Source organism: Tamandua tetradactyla, chromosome 13, assembly GCF_023851605.1.
Source record: "Tamandua tetradactyla isolate mTamTet1 chromosome 13, mTamTet1.pri, whole genome shotgun sequence".
NCBI lineage: Eukaryota > Metazoa > Chordata > Mammalia > Pilosa > Myrmecophagidae > Tamandua > Tamandua tetradactyla.
The window spans coordinates 12,028,858-12,052,918 of NC_135339.1; the positions used below are offsets into that span (position 1 = coordinate 12,028,858).

The 24,061-nt window shown below is 41.7% G+C and overlaps 1 long non-coding RNA gene across 3 annotated transcripts; it reads right to left on the minus strand.

Annotated features, from left to right (window-relative positions):
• Window positions 1-1,936: 1,936 nt before the first annotated feature.
• Window positions 1,937-24,061, minus strand: LOC143653025 (uncharacterized). Of its 3 annotated transcripts, XR_013161029.1 has the most exons (5): window positions 23,826-24,061; window positions 10,557-10,754; window positions 6,249-6,444; window positions 2,691-2,796; window positions 1,937-2,352 (listed from the first exon to the last, which is right to left on the minus strand). It is a non-coding gene; the product is annotated as an uncharacterized LOC143653025 (long non-coding RNA). The 3 variants fall into 3 exon arrangements; XR_013161030.1 differs by lacking the exon at window positions 10,557-10,754 and having other exon boundaries at window positions 1,945-2,299; XR_013161028.1 differs by lacking the exon at window positions 10,557-10,754 and having other exon boundaries at window positions 1,945-2,352.

Consider the following 24,061-nt stretch of genomic DNA (forward strand, 5'->3'; position numbering starts at 1 on the left):
GAAGCAATGGCATCAAGGAAAGATTATTAATAAATGGATGGAAAGAGCCAAAACCCAGAGAAAGATTTGAGGCAGCAATTATAGTTGTCCAAGATTGGGGATCAAACTGACCATCCCATAGGCCTAGATTTGATCCAGCTATTTTCTAGTTATCTGGCCTTGGCCAGGTTTTTCATCTGAACAATGGGAATTGAAATTCCTGCCTTGCAGCACTGACTGATTTCAATGAGATAGTTCTTTGAAAAGCCTGGAATGGTGCCTAGTGTTGATCAATTACATATACTGTTCCTTTAGCACCCCCTTAAATGCTTAAGGAACACTTTCTCCAGGCAGTAAACTCCACTTCTCTTTGTGTGATAAGGACTCAAGATATTAACTCAAAGGCACTGCCTTCAAGCTCAGTGTTGATATTGCTAACTGGATAAGCTTGGTCAAATCATTTTGCCTATTGAGCCTCCTTTTCTTCATCCATTATATGTCTAAAATCTTGTACACTTTACATGAATGGCATATTTAGAGAAAGCTCTTTGGATACTGTCAATACTAAAAATCATATATCAAAAAGTTATATAAAAAATGAGTGCAACATGCATTCTTGACCTCACACCTATCCCAACCCTTACCTCTCTTGAATTCCCATCGCTGTGTGTGTGTGCGTGTGTGTGTGTGTGTGTGTGTGTGTGTGTGTGTGTGTGTGCGCGCGCATAGTTGGGGGGTCTGTAGGCTCAGGGATAGGGGAGGATCTGTGTTTTGCGTATAATTTTATAATAAATTAGTGATTTATTTTTTAAGCTTATTGAAACATCTCTTCATCAATTATTGCGGTATGTAAGATGTGACAACGATGTCAGCAAAATAATGGAATATTTTATGTTTACCCACACCTCCCACAGTTATGAGAGTAAAATGAGACCATCTATGGGGCAAAGCTTTGTGAACTGAGTTGCTGCCTATGGTCTAAGTGCTATTTTGTAAACCAGAGTGACTTTGTTTGAAAAAAATATCATTTGAGACTCACTACCAGGCAAAATGTTAGCCTCTTTATATTTGTGAGCAAATTGATTCAGAATGGAAGGGGTGGCAGAATATGGAGAAAATTAATAAGTACCATGTGGGGCAGAGGGGAAGGTTGCCTATCTTGCCTAAGTCAAGAAGGGCTTCTTTGAAGATGTGAGCCCTTGGCCAGGTTTCCATGACAGTGATCAACACAGACTTGCAGAGACAAGGGTGTGAAGAGCTCGTTAGGGCTGGAGGTAGAAACTGGCAATCACTGGGCAAGGCCTGGGTATTAGATCCATGCTCTCTTTGATGGCATTGGGAGCACCTCATCCTTCCTAAGAGAGAATATGAATGAGCTGAATTTGTTCAACTACTGGGGAAGAGTTCTTGTCCTGCCATTGCTACCCACACTCTCAGCAGACAACTGAGATGTTAGAAGCAGATAGGCAACCTTTCCCTCTGCCTCTACACACCTCAACCTTCAGGGTTGGGAGCTGAAAGAGGACTCCTTCCACAAATCATCTACATGGCCATATCCAGATGGGGAGAGTGTTGTGCATCATATTTTAGTCATTTTTTGTAGCTACTTGTTTTACCAGGCTTTGTAAGCACCCCTAGATTTCAGAATATAAATTATTAATGTCCAATTTGGAAAAGTCAGCAGCATTAACGGCAGCACTGGCAAAGTAAATGAGAAGTGGAATACCACGAGCAGGGTACTAATTATCTGGCACTCCAGACACAGGTGGGCAGATATATGAACCCTGTCTACCCTGGCCACCATGATGCATTCTCATGGGTCATATTTATATGGTCTCTGCTTTATCTTATGCTCTGTCATGGAGCCCTCTAGCCCTCTAGCCCCAGAAACTTTCATACTCAACTTTTTCATTGAGTTGAGAAAAATTGGAACCTCTATTGATAATTTTACTTGCAAGGTGAGGCGAAAACTTCTCAGAGAGCTACCTCTTTCCCCTCAGGAAGATTTTATTAGAATAACCATTCTGAGCACTTCTCAAAGACACGCTGAAGGAAAAAGGAGAGCAAACTCAACTTGGGAAATGATACCAATCGGTGAAGACAGGGTCTCCCCCACTTTGATGGGGATCGACCAATGTACTGTTGAGATGAGTATTACTGGATGCATGAAATGAGTGTGAAATGATGGGAATTTAAAAAAGAAAGTCAGTGCTAAGAGGATTGTGTTCTCTCATTCTTCTTTTTGGTTCTCTTGATTTCTTCTGTCTTCCAGTCTGTACCTCATGATTCTCAGTCTATCTTCTTTCTCTCATTTGGTTCCCTGGAAATTCCATCCTCAATTCAGACTGCCTGCTGCTGTTTATGATGCTTTTCCTGTAGTATCATTTTGACTTTATTGGGCTGAAGGGCCTCTTCCTCCACGACAGAGGTGAGGGAGGCAGGGTCAGGGAGGTGGGGGGGGGGCAGACACTGCTACTCTGCCATGGTGACCTTGGGTTCGGGGAAGTGGTAATCCTGAAGACACTCAGGGCTGGTGCTGAGGCTGTGGAACCCTCTCAGGCTCTGACACATCTGAGTCAGGCTCTATGGGCTGAGTCTGATCGGCTTCCATGGAAGAGACATAGCTGTTGTTTCTGGGGGATGGACTTGAGGGCTGGGGCACAGGTGGCTGGCTCCCATTTTTAAGGGGTTTGCTATCTTTCCTGTCCTACCTTCTCTAGGGACTGAAGAGGCAGATTCCTACTCTGAGAATAGTTGGTTTGTAGTCTGGGCAGTTGTGTTTATGTGACTGCTTCATTGTATCATGTCTTGGTGGCCCTGCAAATTCAGAAAACAAAAATGATATAGAGCACTATATTGGGTCAATAGTATGTACATTCCTAGAACAGAGCCTTAAAAGAAACAGCATATATATATATATACATGCATATATATTTTTGTTTCTTATTATCAACATCAGGAATGAAACAGTATTTTCTCACTTTACATGGCGTATGACACCATTTAATATGATTTTATAGCCTTTTTCTCTACAGTTTCTCTACTTCCCCCATTAGATTTCTTTGAATTTGTTCATATAGTTTGGGATTTTAGATTGATATTATTAACAAATTTAATAATATTCTCTGTAATAATAATATTCTTTATAATAATAGCCAACTGTGAGCTAGAGACTGGTCTAAACACTTTACATTTAATTCTCACAAACTGTGTTTCAATCATTTACAGCAGTTTTCTAACCATTTTAACAATAATTATTATACTCTTGTAATCCATGAAGATTAAAGGAGGAAGTAAAACAAGGGTCCTGCAAGGGAGTAATTAAATGATAAACTAGGGCATCTGAATGGGGCTAAGCAGAACATAATGACAGTTTGTACTGATTTTATGTTTTTAGTTTGTACTAATTTTATGTTTTTTTCATGTTCTTTCTGGTTTTGATGGGTCTTTTGGTGATGTGGGGTGTGCCAGCTTCAGAAAGTTCAAGATATATGATGTTTTGGTTTGTTGAAACTGCCAGAATGCAATATACCAGAAATGGATTGACTTTTATAGTGGGGATTTATTAAATTACAAATTTAGAGTTCTAAGGCCATGCAGATGTCCAAATTAAGGCATCAAGAGTGAGATACCTTCTCTGAGGAAAGGCTGCTGGCATCTGGGGTTCCTCTGTCACATGGAAGGCACATGGCGATGTCTGCTGGACTTTCTCTCCTGCTTCTGGTTTTGAAGATTGTCTAAAAATGTCTCTGGGCATTTCTTTCCCTCTTAGCTTCTCCTGGGACATTTTCTTTCCCTGCCTTCTTTCCAAAAAGTCGCTGCCTTTTATCCTCTCGTGAAGGACCCTAGCAAGGGGATTAAGACCCGCCTTGAATGGGATGAGTCGCATCTCCATGGAAACCATCTAAGCAACATGTCCCACCCACAAAAGGTCTGCCCCCACAAGGATGGGTGAAAAGAACATAGGCTTTTCTGGGGTACAGAACAGCTTCTAACCAGCACACATGGTGAGCATGCCTGGACTTGCTGAAACCCTGTTGTCCTCATACAGGAGTGAATGCTTGGCAGGACCAGAATCTTGAGATCACAGTTTTTACTACTCAAATATGGCACAATTACTTAATTGTCTTGGGATTTTAGGGAAGAAGTCATCATTCAATCTGAATTTTGTTACTTTGAAAACAGTTGTGTTTTATCTTATAGGGTGCTTAAGATTTTTCTTTCACTTTGAAATTAAAGAAAAAATCACAAGGATAGAAAAAGTATGGGCATTATTTTATTAGTTTTACTTTTGTTAAGAATCCCTTTTGATTTTCTGACTCAGGTTGGTACTGAGCAGGTGGATATTTAGGGCTTTTCCACATGGGTTGAAAGGGGGGAGGAAGTAAAATGAGGATCCTGTAAGGGAGCAATTAAATAGTAAGCTATGGCATCTAAACTGGGCTAGACAGAGCGTGAAGACAGAGGAGAATGGATAATGGATAATGCAATAATGAAGGGAATCAATGTGTAGGAGGTCTTGTTGGGGATACATAATTATTGCATTGGGCATGCTAAAATAAACTTACTGGAAGAGAAGAAGGACTGGTGAGAAAGTGGAAAACCCAAAGTTGAGATTTTTTTGGCAGTCCTCTTTGATTTAGGCAATGTTGGAGGGATTGGAGTTGGGGGCTGGGATGGAGTGGTGGGTGGCATGGAGTTCAAGGAGCTGATTGACCAGGCTGGGTTTGGGGTAGGTCATCCACATGGATGTTAGACTAGACAGAGGGGGAGGGCAGGAGCAGAGATGGAAATACAGACTATGACTCCAGAGGTCTAGAGTGGCCATAGGGTCTGTCTAGGAGGTTAGTAAGTAGTAAACATGAGAGGGGTGGTATAACTGCAAGGCAGGGCTGCTTCAGAGATCAGAGGAGGAAATATTTGGGCAGCAGCAAAAGAGGCATGTGTGGCAAAGAGGACATCTTTTACATTAGGAGACTTGATTGGAAAAGTTAACAGCATCAACTTTGTAAGGCTTCAGGTGAGGCAGTGGCTTTAGGGGATAATTGTGTTATAGGAGAAGGTAAAGGTCCATGGGACTTGGTGGAGTTTTGGGCCAACTAAAGGGTAAGTGGATCAGCATGGAGGACATCCAGATTAATTTGAGTAGGGTGATCTGGCTGGCACCGGATGTCCAAGCAGGAAAGATTTTAAATAGTGTCTGAGATGAAGAGGAATGAGGAGAAGGCACAGCTGGCTTCCCACACGACCCTGCACTTAGAAGGGCTCCAATGATGGTTTATTCCTCAGCATAGGTCATGTAGCTAGTCCTGGGAGGGGGTTCAGGTCTGACCAGGAGAGTGCAGTTCACACTAGTTCCTGGATGCCTTTGGGTGTGCTGGGCTGATTGCTTGGATTCACAAGCTCATTGGTGTCCTTCCCAAAAGTGTTAGAGCAAGTGTTTGTGTTAATCGGCTGCCACCGGGTGCCTCACTTCCTTCCCAGACATCTCCAGGTGGAGTATCTGGGGTTTCTTTTTGGATTTCTTATTCTAACTTTGTGGATCATTGGTAAGAAGGAGTGGATCACATCAAGCATTTTTCAATACAGACCACTCTATAGGATGCCTTGTAGAAGGTTCTAAAGTTTTCTAGCATAAGAATATCTCCATTTCATAGTTCTCACCACTGGTAATAGCTTTGCTTCTAATTTTATGAATTTTGGCCATTTAATGAGAACTGGGGTGCGATGAGAAAGAAGAAATACAGTTACATGTGTTTTAATTGCCCTTATAAGAGAATATTTTTCTTTCTCTTTCTTAATATGTTCCCCCCAACTCTTTTTAAAGGATTGGAGAAATATCCTTATCCTTCAAGTTCTCTCTGCCCTAAGAGACACTTGTATTATTAGACTTAACTGATGGCTGGATATATAATTTAATTTTGGCAAGTTGCCAGTACTCATTGTAGCCCAACTCAGTGCAAGAATAGAGAACTATTGACTACAGGAAAATCAATTCAGGGCTGACCTAGCAGCAAACAATGTAGTATCAGTAGGTTACTTCTTTCTGAAAAGAAATTCCTCTCTCTACTTCCCCCCACCTCTCTCTCTCACTTTTTCTTCCCTTTATAACCTGTTGCCTTATTAACTGCATATACTTCCACACAACATCATCAATTCACTGCTGCATTTCACATTAAGTGCACAAGAAAAAATCCCCACATAGCACAGATTAGTTCCTGTGCATACAAAATGATATCTAAATAAGCAAGACCTGCAAGGGAAGTGACCTTATTCATCTTGTTCATTCTTCACATTTTATCTCATTTAAGAAGCATGAAAATAAAATTCTTTTTGCCTTCTGACATGCTCTGTGGCTTGAACAGCCTGTAACAGTTATGTATGTTAAGAGGAGGACATGTTGGGGTCTTCTGAATGTCATCCAGTTGGCCAAATCCCAGGGCTTTCTACAGAGAATATTGATACCTAAAAAACATGCAAACAAAACATTAAACTAATGAGCTGACTGTTGGAAAGGAGTGAGGGAACTGAAATTTATTACAGACCTACTGTGCGTTGGCTATCAGCCAGCTGCCTTCATTCACCATCTCATTGAATGATTTAACAACCCCAAATAATTTATTTTATATTTCTCATATGAGCAAAATGAGACACAGAGAGATTGAGGATAAGTCATGGATGGAGGCAGGATTGCCTAGAAATAAAGCTTCCATTTTTTTCTCATTACCTTGTTGTGTTACATTCTAGATTCTGACATATGAGATGTGAAGGTCTAGTTCCATGGTGAAAATGGAAGCCGAAGCAAGGTTTAAATACAGATTCCCTGACCATTTGGGGTGAGGCATATACTGGGGCTGGTGTCCATTTGGTAACCATCTAGGGAGCAGACTTGGCTTTTTGAAGAATGTGTACATGACACAACCTGACCTTTTGGCCTCCCCAAACACATCCCTGCAGTCCCATTCCAATCTGTGTGTTCTGTTGCTTTTACTCTCATCCTTCTCTTGTGGGAAGTGATCTGCACCACGTGTCATGGGGCAGAATGAAAATGGAAGGTATTAAAGTACTTAAAAATTGGCATCCTTCAGCAAGAGAATGAATCCCAACTCCTTCTTAACAACCTCTTATTTTTTTCTTTGTAGATAAAAAAGTTGGCACATTGAAGGGAAAACTCCGTGGGTCTTGACTTCCTTCGGAGCTTGCTTCCATTCCCCAGTGGATTATGTTTAGTATCCTTTCATCCAATCTTCTGGATCTGAAGTTTTGAATCCATATTTCTGCTGCTGTGATTACCTTTCAGCACCTCCCTCCCACCTGGGTACACAGTGGGCATGCATACTGGCATGCTGCAAGTGGTAGTAACACCTCAGAGACCTTCATCTGTATTGGACCTGGAGCTGGGTAGAAGCCTTAGATTTGTGGGGCAAGATTAAATTTCTAATTCAACCCCTGGCATTTTTTTTTACATAGGCAGTTGCCTGATTTGTTGGAAATCCTGATGCTATCCAAGGATAGGTTATATCTCTGCAATATCCATTTCCTTACAGAGTTTGGATTCTCATGCATCTTAGCAATATGGGATATTTCAGTCTACCTAAGTAACACACTCATAAATTCCTTTCTCGCCTTCTTTTTCTAAATATTATTGGGTAAAGATTAAATGCCGGGAACTAGAAATTCAGAGACCAAGAAGATACAATATGATAGTTGGTAATCAGCGTGTAAAATATTGATTATAACAATAAAAATTATTATGGATAAAGGGCATCAGAGAACATCTTACAAAAGACATTTCCTTCGAGGAGAACCTTGTGGGTGGGCATGGGAAGGCTGAGAAGTCAGGACAAAGGGCACTCAGGCAGAGTTAGGGCAAGAACAGTTTTGGCATGGTTGAGAAAGAATAGTTGGTGGATAATATAGCATAAGCATATGGAGGTGGATGGCAGAAAGTGAGATGGAACAATGGGTGGGAGATATTGAAGACATAGACCTTACCTGCTATCATAAAGAGTCAGAATTTTAAATAAAAAGAGTGCAATGGGCAGATTTGTACTTTAGAATAAAGCCTAATGATGCAGCAAGGGTGGACTGAGCTGAATGGGGATGAGGAGGGACCATGGTGAGGAGACCCATGCTGAGGCTAGCTGAGCACCTGATTTAGATAACAGGTGATGGAACTAAGGATGAGTAATGTATTTTGTTGAAATCCTGAAGATAGAATGGCTGGAACTTGGTTATTGATTAGGATTTGAGTCATTTGAGAGAGGAAAAGATAAAGAATGGTCCCAGGTTTCTAGCTTGGACACCCAACGGGACAGAGACCAGGCTGTCTTTTAATGAGGTGAGGAACACAGGAATATAGAAGGGGGTTGTTGAGGGGATGGTGGAGAGCAGAAGGCATGCTGTCTTTGTGGCATTGCTTTCTGTTGCACTGGAAACATTGGCTGAAGAGCAAATTTACCCCACGGTGATGCCAGTAGAGTTCTTCCTCCTTCTGTAGCTCCCAGGACACTGCCAATGGGGCTGGTGAGCTAATATCATCCCCAGTTCTCCATCCTAACAGATATAGGCACAGGATATGAGCAACTTGAAAGATGCATGAAAAGAAGCAAGGATGTCTGCATCTCAAGTTGAATGATTGAGGCAAGCCAGGGCTTTCTTGAATACAATGAGATATAGGTATCGGACCATAGTTTACAGTTAATAAATCTCAGCATTGTCCCCAAATTGTAGTCATTCAGTATTCAAAAGAGCTTCCTGTGGCAGCTTATAAGTACAAGCTGAATGATCAGAGCCATTAAGTGATTCACATTATTTTGTGCCTGGCATTGTCTCTGGTGATTATAACTCTGACAATGTCCTGGCCAAAATATTCTCTTGTAGAGGACCCTCTGCACTTGTCTTCATGAATAGACATGGTGAGCAAGGGAGGTATGGGCTGTCTGGTTAAACACAGAACAGAGAGAACAGAAACTCTAAAATCTTGTTGAATCAGGACAGTGCATGAAGAAGAAACCCATTTTTCTGCTAAATATGAGCTCCCGCTTTATGCAAGTCATCTTTATGGAAAATAACCTTACTGGCTAACTCTTCCAAGAATGCTTACAGCGCAGGCAAAAAGATAAGTCTCAGGGTTGGTGAAATGCCTTAATCATGTCTCATACCATTTCTGGAGGGTCAGGAAGGTACTGGGAAATAGCAATATTGTGCTCCCTATCAGGAATCATTGTGTAAGCTTCTGGAGTGCCATTCTTTGCTCTGTAGGCCATGTTATCTCTCATCATCAAAACTAGAGTACAGTATAGTAGCCCATGACAAACTCTGGGATCTGTCCTGTAGCTACTTGTCGAAGAGTGCTTTGAAAACGATTGCTTTTGTATTTCTTTGCTTTGTATATATGTTACACTACACAATAAAAAAAGTTAAAAAAAAACCTACATAGAATATAAAGAAACATTAACATATCCTGTTTTTTCTTTTCCTTTTTGCATGGGCAGGCACCAATACATTCTGTTTGAGAACATTTTATTAAACATTTTTGGAATACTCCTTCCTACCTTCAAAGTTAAGGTATAAAATAACCTTTTTAATAAATCCAAATCTACACTAAACTCACATTCTTTTGTGTGAAGAAATATGAAGAAATGGGCGTTAATCTTTAAAAGTTAACCATTTCACTGCAGAAATGTCTTTATTCTATACCAATATGGTTTTGCCCACTGAAAATTTACAGCTGTGGCAGTGTGCTCAGGCTACGTTGATACTGGCCGTATCCCTCTTCTCGGGATCCAGAGTTTCACCAATTTCATGAAACTCTTCACTAGCACATTCATTCCCAGGTCATCTCTAGCACTGTTTCCATCAATCAGAAGTCCCTGCCATAGGACCTCCTTGTCAGTCAGGCTCCCACCTCATCAGTGAGGTGTCAGCTGAGGTCAAACTCCCACAGTGCAGCGTGTGAACTTCTGAAAGCCTGAGACCTCAGCTGGGTGCTCCCGCCGCCCCTCGCTGCAGCCCCAGCTTGCTGCCCCCGCCCATCCCCCACCTAGAGGCCATCCTGGAGGCCACAGGAGGCCACAACCTGAGTTTGTGAACTTAAGTTTAACTAACAGGACTGGGTTAAAACAAAGCAACAAAACAAAACAAAATGAAACAAAAGCCAGAGCACAGAGCTGAAAAGAGGCACGGAGGATGGATCAGGCGAGATGAGTCACCCCATGCACCCCATATTTCCCGGGATCCATGCCATCCTTGTCTCAACTCTGCTCCCGTTGTCATAAATATGCAAAGTCATGCAGTTGTCCAGCCCAGGGCCAGCACGGCCCATCAAATTTTATCTGCATTCTCTGTGTAAGGAGAAAATTATGAGCTACAAATCCAACTGAAGGCAGAGACAATTAATGCAGAACACACATAGCTAAATAAGCTATTTAAATGTATGGCTACAAATTCCCAGTTCTGCCTATTTGGAGGGGGGCCAGCAGGTGAGAGCCCATCAAATGGTTCAGAACTGACTGCCAGGCAGATATCTAAGTATAAAACCCTGGAGGGTTCCTCAGGAGATGTTTATGAAATACCTTTATGAAGAGTGGTGGAGGGCTCCATGGACAGGCAGAATGCTGGGATGTGAATGAAGCAATTGTCACTCTCCTGTTCCCCAGATGGAGTTAAATTTGGCCAGAGAGACACAACACTTGGTAAACTGAACATGAGCATTAGCTGAACTTGGAGTCTTGGCCTGGGGAGTCTCCGAATGGGCCCAATCAACATTCATTCTGAGAGTTGGGAAGGAAGCATGTTCAGAAATTTAACATTCCACTTTCCCCAAGTCCTGTAAGGTTATGGTAAAATATTGTATAATTTGAATATTTGTAGGGATACTAAACTTTGAATCAAAATTGGAAGTAGACTAGGAAATAGGTTGGCTAGACTAGCTGAGACTATGATTACAACTGTTGACTTGGAAATTTTCCTAGAGGTAAAGTGATAAGGTAAACAATTTTGTTGGTTTGTTCTGGGGAATCTCTTGGAGTCCATGGGTTTTGCTTCTTTCCTCCAAGATCAAGAATCTGTTTTATTGTCAGAAGGCACAATTTTTCAGGTCATGACTTCCCAGGTTATTTGAAGTCAAGGAATCTTTGTGTTAAAAAATTATTAGAAACATAGATATTTGAGGTTCCTTTGGCATGTTGACCTCTTTTTCCTGGCATATTATTGAATTTGACTGTAGAATAAAGGCACTTGATAGGATTTCTATGAAATTGTCATTAATTAAAAAAAAGATTTGGGAATATCTCTTTATAAACTTCATATTTGAAAAAATATCCTTTGGAAAAAAATCCAAATAACATTTGTTTGGTTGGGAATCCTTTATAAAGAGGTAAAATTCATTGACATGGGATTGAAGAGGCTTCATCATTAATGCATGATCTTGGGCAAACAACTTCACCTTCCTGAATTTTCATTTCCTCATCTACCTAATAGGAAGATTGGATGAAATATGTTGAAGAGCTGGTTTCTATCCCCTGCCCGGCTCTTCCCAACTGTAACCTACCGAAGACTTACAACTTGCTACTCTAGGTGTTCAAGGTGTGTCCCGGGACCAGCAGCAGTGGCATCCCCACCTGGCACTTGTGTGGCGCACAGTATTTGGACTCCACCCCAAACTACAGAATCAGATTCTATGTGTTAATGAGACTTCAGGTGATTTATAAACACACGAACATTTGAGACATGCTGATCTACAATCCAAAAGCTCCTGTATTTACACTCCAGTGTCTTGATTTGGGCTCCAACCACCTCCTTACCCTGCACCACTTTGCTAGCTGGACATACTCCTCTCCTCTGTACTTTCCTTTTCCACTTCCCTCCCCTAAACAAACTGAGCTCCTGGAACGTGATACCATTGACAGACTCTTGTATGCACTTCTGCTCAAGTCAGTTGAGTAGTCAACTGTATGACATTCATATTCTTGGGTAACCCATACTGTTTGTCTTTTCTATGAAGTCTGTTAGTATCTGATAACCATACTGATTCAACTGAATAATTTAGTGTCCAGAGTGAACAAAACAGGACTTGAATCTAAATTTTACCTTAGCAGCCTCACTGCTGTTAAGAAATGTTGTATGCTACAAATGCATCTAAAAAGTACATGTTCACTTTCCTTCACTGTATACCCTACTGTGGCCCAAATACATCAGATACTTTTATGATGCACAGTGTCTTCATTCAGGGTTTCTAGGGAATGTATATTTGCTATGTCTGAGTTGTTTCATGTATTTAAGATTAATTACTGTGTGGATTTCAGCTCTGAAAACTGTTTCCAGTGTTCTAGTTTCAAGGACAGACATTACCAGACAATTAGGCTATGATTATATGGTAGTTGATTTGCAATTCTCAAGGTCAGGATTAATAGAATAAATATAGTGCAAACACAATATTGGCATTTTTAACCTTTTTTTTCCCTACTGAAAGAGAAAATCATTTTCTCCCTAGCTTGCTGAGCCAGCTCTCTTTGTGCAAACAAAAGCCACCTCCTGTTATCAGTCATTGCTGGAAATAGGAGAGGTGGCTCCTGGATCAGGCTACTGTCAGAAACAGCACAGCCATTAGCCTGGGGTCATCACTCTTGGTTGATGATTTCAGACTGATAGGACAAAAATTTGTATAGGATGGGAAAAAAGAGGAGGGGGGTTCAGGACAAAGTGGGGCAGGTTTCATGAGCCAACATATTTTTTGGATGAGAAAGTTCAAAATTAAGACTAGGAGATACAGGCCCAGCAACAAAGCAGCTCTAAGATTTGTGAGACTTCTTACTTTATATTAAGGGCAAGTAAACTATGTTTCATGGGCCAAATCTGGCCAGCTGCCTATTTTTTTCTTTTCTTTTTTGTAAATAAAGTTTTATTGGATCCTAGCCCTGTTCATTCATTTATGCATTATCCATGGCTGCTTTGGTGCTATGATGGCAGAGTTGAGTAGTCCTGATAGAAATTCTATGGCTTGCAAAGCCTAAAATATTTATTGTCTGATCCTTTACAGAAGAAGTTTATCAATTCCTGCCTTATACGCATTTTTTTTTAGTTTTAAATATGGGAAGGGGGATATTGATGGAATTCAGTTAGGGTCAGGATTTATGATGACATCTCCCCCTACTCCAATGCAAAATTTGTGTCTGAACAAACATTGAAAATCTCTTGAGCTTAAGACCTCAGTCAATTGGTCCAGCTGTCCTAGGTGAAATACTTAAGCATCTATTCTTCTAACAAATTGGGCTTATTCAGACACACACCCATAATCCCACAGTACTTGATTCATCAGTAATGATGTGCCATGTAGCCATCATCTCTCCAGCATCCAAAAGGTCCTATGACCTACTATCTTAGTTTGCTGGGTTGCTATGACAAATACCACACAATGGGTTGGCTTAACAATAGGGATTGAAAGGTTCATGCTTTTGAAGTTAGAAGAAGTCCAAAATCAAGGTATCAGCAAGATTTTGTTTTCTCCAAGTGTCTGTAAGTTCTGGTGCTGACTGCAGGGCAATTTTGTGTTCCTTGACTTGTATTTCTGTCTCAGGCCACATGGTGATGTCTTCTCCTTTCTAGCTTCTGTGACTTCCAATTTCTTGTTATAAGACCTCCAACAATTCAGATTATTCCCTACACTCATTCAGTGGGCCCCTCACCTTAACTACAATGAACATTTTCCAAAGGTTCTGTTTACAATGGATTCACACCACCAGACCCAGATTAAAATTAAAATGTGCTTGTTGGGGTACATTATTCAACCTACCATAGTTACTTTGCTTCACTTGAGCACAAATCCAACTACTGCATCTGGTTACCAAGAATGCTGTGTGTGAACTGGGCATGTATACACAGGGGAAGGGCTGGGAGGCAGCTCATGGCTCAAGAGAGCCCACCTGGTAGCACCAGGGAATCCTAAGAAAGTGTCACATCACTTGCCTTTCTGATATGCTCTGTCACCACTCAGATCCTTAGCCCAGGGCTCTGACCTCCGGAGTCCTTACAGCTCTAATTGCAGTCAATTTGTATCAATAAGAGGGCCCTGTTTTCTCAAGAAGTCTGCCAAGAAAATCTAATATTTTAAGCAGGGAAAAGCGTCAAGTTGTCAACAATAGAAATGACAAAACTCCCTTTCTTTCTTTTTTTACGTTTTTTAAATTTGAAGATGAAATATACAGTAGGTGTTTTAAGTCACAATTGTCAAAATTTCTGGGGATACTATCTTTCCTCATTATGGTTGTATTAATTAAAAGTCAATTAGAAAAAAAGAATTTCTATTATAGATTATTTCTGGCTTTTTGGTTCTGCCTATTTGAGTTGAGGTCTGTAAGGTATTTGGTAAATTCTTTCTTCTCTCTTTACAAAAGCATAGCTTATGGAGGGCAGAGAAGGAAAGTTTAAAAAAGACATACTGGAGCAGATCATGGGTGACAGGAATTATTTTCGATATTTTACCTTGCTGACTCCCACGTCTCAGAAGCCTTTAATATGTCATTACCTCAGTGTGAAGCAATTAAGAGTAGAACACAACCTTTCAATCATGGCCTGTGAAATCTCAGGTTTTACTTCAGCCTTGGGTTGTTAAATGTCAGTAATTATATTATGATAAGCCTTCAGATTCAGGTTATCCCATCAAAAGCAAGAAAACTCTGATAAGTGTCTGATAAAAGTAGTCTTTAGAGTCACAACAGGCTTGAACTCTTAACTCAATAGCTAGCACACTAGCTGTATGGTCTTGGACAAGTTAATTAATTTGAGCCTGGGCCTATGAGTAACTGAACACCAACTTGGGGAAACCAAGATACTCTGTAACTAAACCTGCCCATCATGGCCTGACTGCTATTGGGCACAGATTTCATTCATTATGTTGAAAGTGGTCCATTAGAGATCACACTCAATCAGACAGTGGTCCATTTAAATAAAGTTTTAAACCGAGTAATAATAAAATACTAGTATACATACTTAGATAAAGTTTACTTGGAGTAAAATAAAATATTCAATGGGAATGAAAACATCACATTCAGGCTAGTGGTTATCTTAGGAAGTGAGGGGAGGGCAGTGTAATTGGGGAATGCTTCAACTTCATTCATTCATTTCCTTTTTACACTGAGTGTAGGTTCACAAGTGTCATTTATTTTATCTTTTTAAATTAGTAAAATCTCTCATGCATAAAGTAAGAAACTTCTGAAGATATTTATAACTCTAATAAATTACCAAAGACAAACACTTTCCATAATGAGGAAGTTCAGGGTGAGACATAAGGTAGAAGTGGAACCAGTGGCCTATCAGTGGCAGACCCAGGTTTGCATCTCCATCTTCTTACCCCAAGCCCTGGGGTTTTCCCCAAAAGCACAGCCATACTCCCAGCCTGCATGCGGCATAGGCTGTGCACCATAACACACGCTCTGTTCTAATTTGCTAGCTGCCGGAATGCAACACACCAGAGACGGATTGGCTTTTAATAAAAGGGGATTTATTTTGTTGGTTCTTCAGAGGAAAGGCAGCCAACTTTCCACTGAGGTTCTTTCTTATGTGGAAGGCACAGGATGGTCTCTGCTGGTCTTCTCTCCAGGCCCTTGGGTTCCAACAACTTTCCCTGGGGTGACTTTTTTCTGCATCTCCAAAGTCCTGGGCTGAGCTGCGAGTGCTGAGATGAGGAATACCGAGCTGCTTAACTTTGCTACGTTGCAATCTCTCATTTAAGCACCAGCCAATTAAGTCAAATGTCACTCATTGCAGTAGACATGCCTCCTAGCCGACTGCAGATGTAATTAGCAACAAATGAGGTTCACATACCATTGGCTTATGTCCGCAGCAACAAGACTAGGTATGCTCACCTGGCCAAGTTGACAACTGAATCTAACTAACACACTCTCCTACAAAGTAAGAGTTGGCAAACTTTTTTCTAAGGACCAGATGAAAGTATCTTTAGTTGGGCAGGCCACATAGGCCCTGTTGCAAATGCTCAACTCTGTCGTTTTTGGTACAAAAGCAGCCACAGACCATACATAAATGAATGGGTATGACAGCTACAGGATTTGTTGGACTCAGTGCAAAGGAAAATGCAGGGCTCCTTATTCAAAATTTATTAAGAATTTCAAGCAACAACAATCAAGTGCAACTGCAAGTTCAAGCCAGGTGGGCCAAGTGCAGAGCCCTTCTGAACATGCGGCTGTTTGCAACTGGACTGATGGCACACCCATGAAGTTGGCCTTGGTCATGGTCCAGGAATTTTTTTTTTTTTACTATAGTAGGTGATAGGTTGGATTTGGCCCAACAGCTATAGTTTGCCAGATCCCTGCTATGCAAAATCAAATAGCAACATGTATCTCTACTTTGAGTAGGTGGATGCTGTCAATTCATCTATTCAGCCATCCCTCACTTTATCCACATCTGTGTGCCATGGACGAAAGTCTATATGATGGCCATTGACTTAGAATTGGCCCCTGCAGAGGGACCGTTATGGCCCTGGAGGGTCCATCTGCCAGATTACCCATGGGAAAACAAAAGAGGCCTTTTTCTTCCCGTTCTTTCTTTCTAGGTAACTTTGTGTTGACTTTCTCCCAAAGTGTCCTTGACATCCGAAATGTTTTCAAAGACCACTTTTGAAATAAATACACAGTAATACTTTCAGAAACTTGGGAGCCTTTGATTAGGATTTGCTGACTCTTTCAGAACATGTCGTGTCACTTCTCTTGAGTTTTCAGGGAGGCGTTTATAGTGTCTGGAATATTTTTTGTATGCGCTTTCAATTCTCCAAATCAGAATCGGGCTCTTGAGGAGTCTGTGGACTGGGCTTGCTGGTTTCCATTGCAGCTCACTTTGTTTTTTTGTTCGAGGCCTGATTAGTCAGAGTTTGGCATTTTAAGACACTAATCTTTCTTCAGGTAGCTGAAGAAATTAACAACAACAACAAAATCCTATGGTGACAGTAGTGGGAGCACAACCTAAAGAAAAGAAGTGGTCTGCATGATTGCAATGGAAACCTACCTCTTTTGCCCACTTCCTATCTTTGGGATTGGCTTTTGCATTTGAGCAATGGATTCATGTGATATGAGATTATTGAACAACACATGTATTCTGTGTGAAGTTTCAAAGTCCTTTCCACAAAGCACAGAGTTGTGAATAAAGGGTTTATATCAGACTTGGTTGATCCGGGCCTATCTGGGAGAATGAACTCCAAATCTGTGTAATCGTAGTCCTATTTTCCTAGAAACTGTAGAGTTAGGATAAATGTGGAATATTGTATCCGCTTTGTCTGCTGCAATTCTCCCAAACCACTCAAACCTCTTGTGTAGAGACAGACTTGTCTTGGTAGAGCAAATCAGCGAGAGAATCCACTTGTATTGCATCCCAGCCACGTGGGCACAGAGGCCGATCATCAGGCTGGAATGGGGGCATCCCATTTGTGTCAGCGATTGCTTTCTGACAATCAGCTTATAGGGGAGACTGATGCAAATGGCTACAAGATTGCCTTGTTTACTATCAAGGCATAAATGCTGCAGCATAACAGCCTGGGTCCAACCAGCACAACAGGGGAAAGGTTGTCCCAGCTGGAGCAAACAATCAGCAACAGCACAAAGAAATAGCTCCCAATTACAGGGGGAGTAGGTAGGGCTGTGACAAGGCATATTTACAAGTCAATCTGTGAGCTGGGTCAGAGATGTTATTAGATTTGTAACCCCTAGAAGATCTAGATATGGAAAAGGTGAATTTCTTTTGGCTGCCTCTTGGGTAGCTCTGGGTGTTCCTGCAGCAGACAGCTTCTTGCTCTCAGAGGACTCTTCATGGGGATATGGACTGGGCTGAGAGCAGAGAGATGGAACTCACTCAGAATTACTCACAGAGTTTAGACAGATTTCATTGCTTGCCTTTCTAGACCTACTTCTAGGAGGGGGAAATATGCTCTGCATATTTGCCTTCCTAGCTAATGTGCAATGAGGGTGGCAGTCATTTTCCATCTGCAGGTCTCTGCAGGGAATCACTTGGATTTGAGGGATGAAAAGTGGGCCTGCCAAGCAGGTTCTGCTTTCCTGTCTTCCAGGAGAGCATGTTCTTGGTCCTTGTGTCATTGGAAAGTACGTGTGAGCCCCATCGGGGATTTGACATGATGGAGGTATAAGCTGGCATAGATGGAGGTACAGAGGGAGTGGTGGTGGGGGGGAGGTGATAGCTGGGAGGCAGCACATGGGGACACACAGGCAGCAGTGGGAATGACCTGGAAGACTCGGTCCAGGGATTGAAGGCATTTCAGGAAAGGATGCTTGTAGTACTCAGGGTGCACCTGAGAGGAGGGGAGGTCATGCTGGGCCACGAGGGGGAAAGGAGTGCCTGGGAACCAGTAGGGCTGGAAGATGGAAATGGGGAGAGTGGGGGCAAGGAGGTTGGCAACCAGCTTTCTAAACTTAATCTTCTGGAAGATTCCACCACACTCTTCTTGTTTTCTCTTCTCAGTACACTGAAGTGAGGGTTGCAAATATTGTCCGTGAGGTCCTTAGCATGACCATAGCAATAGTGTCCTAATACCTGACAATTTCCTTTAATAATTATGTTTCTGCATATGTGGCAAATAGGTTTTGTGGTGTGGGTATAAGATTTTAGCATAAGAGCATAAAATAGTTCTATTCTCCTTGTTAGAGTTAGCACTCCTTGGGGTTGTGAAAAATTGATGGTACTAGAAACATTGAATGACAAAACAACAATGTTATAAATAATAGAGCTAACATCGATATGATTCTTACTATGGGCCATGTGCCCTTCTAAGCACTTTTCGTACATTAACTCATTTAATCCTTATAACATCCAGGTGTCAGTGTCATGATACTGGGCCTACCTTTTTATATCTGTGGGAACTGAAGCCCAGGAAGTCTAAGTGGCCAAGTTCAGGTAGAGAACCTGGAGAAGATGGCATTTGGACCAGGCAGTGGTCTTCCTTGGGGTCTGTGCTCTGGACACTGGACCATGCTGCCTCTCCTGTTCCTGTCATGACCTATGCCCTTAGGCAAGTGACCTCCTCTCTAAAATGGAGATCCACAGCTTACCCCACTGGGGCATTGGCAGGGTTGAGCACATGGAATGTTCCTAATCCAACCAGGACCTGGGACACGATCGTGGGACTTGATCTTCCTTCTGTGTCCTTTCTCAGAGGATGGGGTGATTTGTGCTCCCTTATTCCAAAAGGAAGATGAAGCAAAGCCAGTGATGTGGCATCACTGGGTTTTAGAAACATGACAATTTTGCTGATGAGTAATGGCACCTAGGATATATTCATCTCTCTATTTGGAGAAATGATAAGTTAGCAGATGCATTATGTGTATCCTGACAAGCCCCATTGTGAGAAAACCCTGGGGCAAGTAGACTGTTTTCCAAAAGATCCTCAAGGAAAAGCCAAGGAAAGACCTGAATCAAAGGTGGAGAGAATGTGAACTCATGGTGGATAGACCTGGGCACTGGTCTTGCTGGGTGCTGACCCTGCTGGGTACTGGCCTTGTTGGGTGCTGGTTCTGCTGGGTGTTGACCCTGCTGGGTGCAGTCCCTGTTGGGTGCTGGCCCTGTTGGGTGTTGGTTCTGCTGGGTGCTGACCCTGCTGGGTGCTGACCCTGCTGGGTGCTGTCCCAGTTGAGTGCTGACCCTGCTGGGTCTGGTTCTGCTGGGGGCTGACCCTGCTGGGTGCTGGTTCTGCTGGGTGCTGACCCTGCTGGGTGCTGACCCTGCTGGGTGCTGTCCCTGTTGGGTGCTGACCCTGCTTGGTGATGGCCCTAATGGAGAATAGTCTTGCTGAGCACTGGTCCTGCTGGGTGCTATTCATGGTGTGGCCTTGGAAGTCACTTCTCTCTCTGGACCTCTGTCTCCTTATTGACATGCAATGGAGCTGGGGTTGGAAAACATCCACGATACCTTCCTACTTGGAAAGTTCATATTGTCCCCATCAGAGACTTCTATCTTGGGTTTTGAGAACTGTTGCAATTGGATCCCAGCTCATAGACTTGGGATTATCTGAGTCCACCAGCAGCCACAGGCTGTGAGACCACAGAGAATGCAGGGGGGGGGGGGCAGATGGCTGGGTGCTGACCCTCCTAAAGGGGGCCGCTGCTTCTCCTGTCCAACTGACTGCCACCTTGTGGAAACGTTGGTCCAGAGTGACAAGTTCTTCTAACTCCTCAAGAAAGGTCAGAAATCCATATTTTTAAGTGACATTTCCTAACTTAAAACATGGAAAATCACTGAGAGAGTCAGGAAAATATTCTTGGGCCAGATTTGGCTTGAAGATCACTGTGACCCCTACTCTGGAGCAATGAACCCCAGTCTCTGGTCTTGGGAGCCAGGGTGGGCTGTGAAGAAGCTTCACTCAACACAGATATTCGCTGACAAGTCTGGGACACCTGCCAGAGCTTCAAGCAGCAGACTCAAGTTAGGCTCCCCTGGCATCCTCCCTCTGTTAAGGCCAGAAGTGGCTGGTGACATGGAGATCCTGGTTCCTTGACATGGTTCATTTCCTCCCAATATTCCAGACTGGGTGAAATAGCATTGTGGTTTCTTCTATTTTTGCCAATATGCCTGTTGATATTTTTGTCAATATATTGAGGTGGGTCATATTTTTGACAACTACAATAAAGACAAAATACCACTTCCTACTGCACCATTGGGTATGCATTCCCTAGCATTTGCTTGATATATAAATATTCATGTCTTTGTTTTTAAAATCCTGTCTCTTTTCCTTTTAGGTATGTCCTTGTAATGGTGTATGCATCTTATTTATGTTTTTAACCTGGTTAATGAGTTAATTGGGGAATTTAAGCCAGTTTTGAGTCCCAAAGTTTAAACTCTATTTGTCATTCTTTCTCCTCTTCCCTTTTAATTTATTTTATTGTTTATTGAATTGACTCAGAGTTCTTTGGTTTTTCCTTCTTTTGGAATGTCTTCGCGTTCCTATTCCCCCTATTCTTCCTTTAACCTAATTTTATTTCTCTCTTCCTCTTACGGTTCTGTAGTTCATTTTGAGATTATCTGGGATTTTGGTTTCAGATTGTGATTTATGAATGTTTTGTAAAACCTCCAATTAATGGTTATTTAAATTTAACTACAGGTTTTACTGATTTCTTAGTTCTCATTGACTACCTTGTCTCTCACATAATTTTCTTACTTGCATTCATTTTTTATAGTATGTATTCAATGAATTCTTTTAATAATGTACTGTGAGAAGATATTTTTTTAAGTCCTTGCATGCTTGCGTATTTCTATATTTTGCTTTCCTTTTGGATATTAGTTTGAAGGGATATAGGATTTTAGGTTCAAAAGAATTTCCTTGAGAATTATGAAGATTTGCCTCTTTTTTTTTTGTATCCAATGTTTCCAAAGGGAAGTTGAATGCTAATCTGGTTTTTATTTCTCACTGTGACATTTTTTTTGCGTTTGTAGAAGTTTATATATTTTTTCAGTGTTTTGAAATATCATCATCTTCTAGTTGTGCCTTTTCTTTCCAACCTGCTTAGCACTTGGTGAGCCTTGAGTCTGAATTTAATATTTCCTCAATCCTGAGAAATTTTTATTTTTATTTTTATTTCTTTGATTACTTTATACATTTTCTTCTCTTTCTGTAACTCTTTTTTCTAGCAGTTTTGTTATGATGGACCATTAAAAATTTTAGTAGCTTAAAATAACAGTAATTTATCATGTTTCTTGATTCTGACATTGACTAGGCTGAATTTTTGCTCCAGGCTGTGCTGGCTGGGCCCATTCATCTTTGCCATCATGTGGAAACTTAGCTGGAACACCTAAGTTCATTTCCCAATAGCTTTTCTCTCCATGTGGAATCTTCCTCCAGAGTCTCTCCACATGGCCTTCCTTATGACAAGGTGAGTGGGGTTGAAGAGGAAGCTGTCTTAGTTTTCCCAGATGCTATGATGAATACCAGACACTGGTATTTGGCCAAACAAACATAGGAATTTATTAGCTCACAGCTAATAAGACATCAGTGGGGCAATGCTTTCTCCCCAAAGTCTCTGGTGCTCTGATGCTAGCTTGCCACAACCCTAGGGGTTCCTTGGCTTGTGTCCTTACCTCCCAATCTCTAGGCAACTTCTCTTTCCTTGTGCCTGCTCTTCCAGTTTCTTCTAACTTCTGCTTCTGGCTCTGCTGTATGACATTCTCTTGACTCCTGGTTTTTGGTTTTTTCTTTATAAAGTCAGTAATTAAGATGACCACAACTAAACTAAAAATAGCATCTTCAAAAGTTCTTATTTACAAAAGTTTCACAACCACAGGAATGCAGATTAAGATTAAGAACATGTCTTTCATTGGGGCACATATTTCAGCCTGTCATAGGGGCATTCCAAGAAGACAAAACCCTACTTGCGACTCTGCTGATGCCCCATTGTCAAAGCAAGTCACATGGGCAAGTCCAAGTTAATGGAGAAGTTTCTCTGTGAGAGTATAAAAGCTAAGAGGCAGGGTTTATTGAAAGGTAATAGTGAAATATTCGACCAAAGTTGGGGTGCTAGTAGCTTACCTTCTGAGTACAAGATTTTTTGGTCTCTTCTGAGGTTTAATATCCATCTGAGACACTGCCTAGCCTTTCCCAGGGCCCACACTCTATGGTCTAGTTATTGGGAAAGTGTTTCTATCACCACTTAGTAGCTCTGGTGGGGAGTCAGAGGCATTCACTTTATCAGCTGCCCTAAATCCAGCTTCTTAATTCAGCATGTTGAGCGCTTTGTAATGCCCTCATTCTTCATGTCTCTCAGCCTCAGGGTGTTCCAAAGCCCAGCAGTCAGTGCAATAGTCTTAGCCTGCATGGTTTTGGTTGCAACTTTCTTTCTCCTTGGCTGTACCTTTCTGAATCTTCTTTCTTCCCTTTTTCCCCAACTGGAGATATGATGCTGTCCTTTAAGAAATATAAATAGGGTTTTCTTCCAGAAATAGGTTTACCTTTATGTTTGTGTGGTGTGTGTGTTTAAGGTGTTTCACTGCAGTCTTTACAATTTAATAATCAAATATTAATTGCCTTTAGCCAGTATTTGTTGAACGACTCAATTAACAAGATAGAATCCATTGGCTGAGCTTCATAAAATCTGTTATCAGAAGCATTAGTGTTGGGGGTACACCAAGAGATCACCTAGATTAGCGCTTCTTAAACTTTGTTTACAGTTCATCAGCAGTTTCTTACTGCACTAATGATAAGGCCCTGCTTTCTTAGTAGTTCATAAAGGAACTTTTGTTGTCTATCTACAGTGTTTAATTATATGGCCCTGTTCCAACCCAGCTCTTGGAGGGCTTAGGTCACAGCAGCCCAAAGATCAAAGGACATGGAGTTCAACATGAATGTTAATTAGGACTTACAAACAAGAGAGACCCTTCCATGGTGGCAACTGGCTGTAGAAAATGGAAGTTGATGCTTTGTGAAGGGGGTGGAGGGAGTGCATAGGGTATGATAAAGGGTTTAAAACAGAGTCTCAGCAGGGTTTCATGACACAAGGGTTTGGAGGTTTGTTATCAACAGAGATCAAGGGAAGGGAGTTTCAGTGTCTTGTTTATGATACCATTTGTACATTCTTCTCCTCCTGAGGAGGTTTGATGACCTTTAATGTCTGTCCCAGTCATGTAGACAGCTATGTGCAATGATCTGCTCTCAATATGGAGGGGAATTCTGGGCCCTGGGTCCCCACAGGCCCCATCTGTTACTGTTTCAGTTTGCTAAAGCTACTGGAATGCAATATGCCAGCAATGGGTTGGCTTTTTCAATGGGGATTATTTAGGTTACAAGTTTACAGTTCTAAGGCCATGGAAATGTTCACATTAAAGCATCAAGAGGAAGACACCTTATCTGAGGAAAGGCTACAGGCATCCAGGGTTCCTCTGTCACATGGGAAGGCACCTGATGATGTCTGCTGGTCCTTCTCTCTTGATTTTCATTTCAAAATGGCTCTTTCACCTCCTGTAGGTCCTTCTTACTTCTCCCAGGACATTTTCCCTCTAAGCCCTCTCTCCTGTTGTTTCTGTCTTTTATGTTCTCGTAAAGAACCACAGCAAGGGGATTAAGGCCCACCTTGAATGG